We start from the raw sequence: 6,053 nt of genomic DNA on the forward strand, positions 1-6,053 counted from the left end.
TCTGCATAGCAAAGGAAACAATCAACAAATCTAAAAGGCAGCCTAAGGAATGGGGAGAATATATTTAAAAATAACATATTTGATAAAGGTTAGTGTCCAAAATGTATAAATAACTTATCAAACTCAATGCCCTGAAAACAAACATCACAGTTAAGAAATGGGCAGAAGACATGAATAGACACTTTTCCACAGAAGACATCCAGATGGCTAACAGACACATGAAAAGATGGTCAATATCACTCTTTATCAGGGAGGTACAAATCAAAACCATGATGAGATACCACCTCACACCTGCCACAATGGGTAAAATTAACACACAAGAAACAATAGTAGTTGGTAAGGATGTGGAGAAAGGTGAACCCTCTTGTACTGTTGGTGGGAATGAAAACTGGTGCAGCCACTCTGAAGAACAGTATGGAGGTTCCTCAAGAAACTAAAAATAGAACTATGCTACCATCCAGCAATTGCACTATTAGGTGTTTACTCAAGGGATACAAAAATATATTTGAAGGGGTACATGCTCCCCAATGTTTATGACAGCATTATCAACAGTAGCCAAAGTATGGAGGGAGGGAGCCTAAATGTGCATCAACTGATGACTGGATAAAGACAAACTGGTATATATATATATATATATATATATATATATATATATATATATATGTATATGTATATATATATATATGTATCAGCCATCAAAAAGAATGAAATCTTGGCATTTGCAACAATGTGAATGGAGCTAGAATGTATTATGCCTTGTGAATTAAGTCAGTCAGAGAAAGACAAATACCATATGATTTCACACCTAAGTGGAATTTAAGATACAAAACAGGTGATTATATAAGCATCAGGGGGAAAAGAGAAGAGAGGGAAACAAATTACAAAAGTCTCAATAATAGAAAACAAACTTCGGTTGACAGAGAGAGGCTGGTGGGAGATGGGATAGATGGGTGATGGGTATTAAGGAGGGCAATTATGATGAGCACTGGGTGTTGTATGTAAGTGATGGATCACTGACACCAATATTGCACTGTGTGTTATCTAACTAAAATTTAAATAAATTTTAAAAAAGAAACAAAATTGTGTTGTTTTATGCCAAAAAAATGTAGGATAAAAAGTATTATGTAAATGTGTCAGATGGTTAATAAAACTGCTTTGTTTTTCTGGAAAAATATATTCTTAAATAAAGAAACACAAATAAAGGGAAAAGTATTTGTTGTTCACTGGGAGACTTGCTATTGTTAGGATGTCCATTCTCCCAAAGTGATCTACAGATTCATAGCAATCCCTATCAAATTCCCAAAGACATTTTTTGTAGAACTAGAGAAATCTCTCCTGAATTTCATATGGAATCTCAAGGGCCTCTGAATAGCCAAAACAATCTTGAAAAAGAAAGACCAATTTGGGAGTCTTCATATTTCAAGATTTCAAAGCATATTCCAAAGCTATAGTAATCAAGAGAGTGTGGTATTAGTATAAATAATAATAATAAAAATAACAAAACATAAATAATAAATAATTATCCATTAGACCAATGGATTAGAATAGAAAGCCTAAAATTAAAACCTGCGAATATGGTCAAGTGACTTTTGACAAGGGTACCAACACCACCCAATGGGGAAAGGCTACTGTCTTCAACAGATGATGTTGGGAAAACTGGACAACCACTGGCAAAATAATGAAAATTAGTCCTTAGGTCACATCATATACAAACATTAAGTCAAAATGGATTAAGGACTTAAACCTAAGACCACTAGAAAAGTCTTAGGAGTATATGTAGGGGAATAGCTTCATGACATTGAATTTCACAATGATTTCTTGGATATGACACCAAAACCATAGGTGACAAAAGCAAAAACTAGACAAATGGGACTACGTCAAATTTTAAAAATTCTGCACATTAAAGGAAATAATCAAGAGTGAAAAGGTAACATATGGAATGGGAGAAAATATTTGCAAAGCGTATATCTGAGAAGGGGTTAATATTCAGGATGTATAAAGAACTACAACTCAACAACAAACCAAATAACCATTTAAAAAATGGGCAAAGGATTCGAATAGATATTTCATCAAAGAAGATATACAAGTGACCAACAAGGATGTGAAAAGGTGCTTAACATTAGTAATAATTAGAGAAATATAAATCAAACCTACAATGAGCTATTGTCTCACACTCATTGTATGAAAAGAAAAGAAAAAGAAAAAAAACAACTGTTGTTAGGATGTGGAAAATTTGAACTGTTGTGCATTGTTGGTAGGATATAAAATGGTGCAGCTGCTATGGGAAACATTATGACAGGTCCTCAAAAAAGTTAGAAATGAATTACTGTGTGATCCAGCAATCCCACTGCTGTGTATATATCCAAAAGAATTGAAATCAGGATCTTGAAGAGAAATTTGCATTACTTGTTTATTGCAGCATTATTCACAATTAGCTAAGAGATGGAAGCTAACCAAATTCATCTTTGGATGAATGGATAAAGAAAATGTGGTATATACATACAATGCATGTATGTATACCTTGTATAAAGTCTCAACAAGGAAGGAAATCCTGTCAGATTCTGCCTTGTGGATGAACCTTGGTAACATTATGCTAAATGAAAGAAACCAGTTACAAAAAGACAAATACTGTGTGATTTCACTTATATGAAGTAGCCGAAGTAGTCAAACTAATAGAAACAGGATGATTTCCAGGGTATAGTGGGAGGAGGAAATGGGGAGTTTTTGTTCAATTGGCATAGAGTTTTAGTTTTGTGATACGAAAAAATTCTAGAGATCTGTTGCATTATTATGCATACTTATGAACATACTTAACTGTCTAGAACTGTTCATGTAACAGTAGGTAATATGGCGAATTTTACATTATGTGTTTTTTTTAACCACAATTAAACAAAAAAACAAAAAACAAAAACACTACTGAAGCTTGCTCAAGAAGGAATAGATGGCCTGAATAGCCATAAGAAATTAAAATCCCACACAGTAAACTCCAGGCACAGATGGGTTCATTAGTGAATCTTATTAAACATCTCGGGAAGAAATAACACCACCAGTTATGTTCCAACTTTTCCAAAAAAAAAAAAAATGAAGGGAAAAGAGTACTTTGTAACTCATCTCATGAGGCTGGCATTATCTTTGTAAATCAGACAGACTTTAGAAGAAAACTCAGACCAATATCTCCCATTAACATAGACGGAAAATTCTAAACACAATTTTAGCAAATCAAATCCAACAATATATTAGAAAGATAATGCATCATGACGATGTGGGGCTTGTCCCACATTGATTAAGGGTTGGCAGGATTAAAAATCAATCAGGGTGCCTGGGTGGTTTAGTTGGTTAAGCCTCCAACTTCGTCTCAGGTCATGATCTCATAGTTTGTGAGCTTAAGCCCCCAGGTTGTGATCTGTGCTGGCAGCTCAGAGCCTGGAGCCTGCTTCAGATTCTGTGTCTCCCTCTCTCTCTGCCCCTCCCCTGACTCGCACTCCATCTCTCTCCCTCTCTCTCTCTCAAAAATAGACATTAAAAATTTGCTTAAAAGATTAAAATTCAATCAATATAATTCACATTAATCTTTTAAAAATTATTTCAGATGCAGAAAAATCACTTGTCATTATCCAACATCCAATCACAATAAAAAGTCTCAGCAAACCACAAATAGAAGGGAACTTCTTTAATCTGATAAAGGTCATCTGCGAAAAAATTTCAACAATATCATATGTAATGGTAAAAGACTAAATACCTTACCCCTAAGATTAGGGACAATACGTGGATGTCCACTTTCACCACTTCTCTCCAACATTCTACTGGAAATTCAAATTAGTGTAATTAGGCCAAAAAAAAAATCCATATTGGAAAGGAAGAAATAAACTATGTTCACAGGAAACATGATTATCTATGTAGAAAATCTAGTGGGTTCCACAAAATAGCTATTGAAACTGAGTTTGGGGAGAATAAAGAATGATATATAAAGTCAATTGTATTTCTATAAAATAGCAACAAACAATAAGAAATTAAAAACAAAAAATCAAAATCATTTACAAGAGTACCAAAAATATGAAATACCTAGGGATAAATGATAAAAGATAGAAAAGGTTTATATACTAAAAAAATATAGAGAAATTAAATGTGGGGAATAAGCTTAGAAATCCCTCGGGATTTACACCAATGGGTTAACAAGGCATAAAGAAGTACAAAGCCATAGGATGCTCACACTCAAGTTTGGGTAAACAAGATTAGGCGAATAGGGATAGAGAAGGGGGGCTTAAGCCCCAGAATAGAGTAAAGGGGGGCTGGAGCCCCCAGAATAAAGTAGGGAGGGGCAAAGTCGCCCAAAATAGGGAGGGGTAAAGGCCCCAATATAGAACATAAGTATATGAAATAAACAAGATTAAGTATTCAGGGCGGAAGCACTCCCAATTTAGTACTATAGCAGAAAGCTGATTTCATAGGAAGGAAGGACCAAGATAGGTAAACAGGTAAATTGGGCTACAGACTGCCATTCTGCGCTGCAGGGTGAAGTTGCCCAGAGTGGAGATGATTAACAAAAGAAAGGTGCCTTGTTAAGTCTGAGGTCACATGTCCTACCTGTCTCATCCCCTAGACTAGCTAAGATAAACAGAGGTGGTGCTTCATGTCCGCTGTAAACAACCTTCTACTAGGTGCCTGGCACCAGGATTTTGTTTTTTATTAACCCAAACCACTAACCCCAAATATCTTCACGACCCCCTTTTCCTCACATCCTCAGTTAATGTTCACAGATTCATTGTCTCTTTGTTCACGTCCATCACCATGTTTGTAAGCCTTCTGATCCTAACAAAAATGGGGCAAGGACCCTTATTTGGGGCTCTTGTCTTTTCTCAGACATTAGCCATCTTTTGGCTTTTCATCCTGTGTCCCACTCTCTTGCTAGACAAGAGAGAACTTTAGACCCAGAGTCTATGACAATTAAAGACCTAAATAAATAGATTAACATATTTTGTTCATGGATCATTAGTTAAGATTATACTTTTCTGCAAATTGTTCTATAGTTTCAATGCAATTCACAAGAAATTTGAATTTTTTTTTGGTAGAAATTGAGAAAATGACTTTAGAATTTATTTGGAAAGTATAGAAAGGCAAAGGCACTAGAATAGCCAAAACAGTTCTGAAAAAGTACAGAGAACTCACATTTCCAAATTTTAAGACTTAATAAGGTACAATAATAAAAATGGTGGGGGTATTGGTTAAAGAATGGGCACATAGATTGGTAGAACATAAACTTGCACCACTGATGTTTCATAAAGACAATTCAGTAGAAGACAGATAGTTTTATCTGTTCACAAATTGTGCTAGAATACCTGGACACCCGTACTTAAAAAATGAACAATATGTACCTCACACTTTGCATAAAAATAACTCCATATGAATCAGGCTTAATTGTATACAATGACAAACAAAATTATATTTACATAAAATTATAAAACTGCTAGAAGAAAATGTAAGAAAATTTTCATGACCTTGACTTTAGATATGAGTTTTTAGGTATAGTAAAAAAAAAAAAAAGCACAATCCATGGAAGAAAAAATAATAATTGCACCTTATGAAAATTAAATCTTAAAGGGAAAAAAAGTCACCAAATGCCAGTGTGTGATCTCTCTCACTCCATCCAACCTACAGCCTCCCAGCCTCAGTGGTGAGCAAAGTCAGACTGAGAACAACTGAGGGGCAGAAGAGGGAGGCTGGTGAAGGCCCTAAGGTTAAATCTTAATGTCCAAGATATAAAACATCCATGAAATAAAAATATTTTTTAAATATCCCCCAATATTATATAAATTAATAAAAGAAAATTAAGTTTATCCAGAACTACTTCAGAAAACCAGGAGATAAGGAGATCCAGGGAAGATTGCGGCGTAGGAGGACGCTGGGCTCACCGCGCTTCCTGCTGATCACTTAGATTCCACCTACACCTGCCTAAATAACCCAGAAAACCACCAGAGGATTAGCAGAACGGAGTCGCGGGAGCCAAGCGCAGACGAGAGGCCCACGGAAGAGGGTAGGAAGGGCGGCGAGGCGGT

This window comes from Herpailurus yagouaroundi, unplaced genomic scaffold, assembly GCF_014898765.1.
Source record: "Herpailurus yagouaroundi ecotype Mexico unplaced genomic scaffold, PumYag 212, whole genome shotgun sequence".
NCBI classification, from domain to species: Eukaryota; Metazoa; Chordata; class Mammalia; order Carnivora; family Felidae; genus Herpailurus; species Herpailurus yagouaroundi.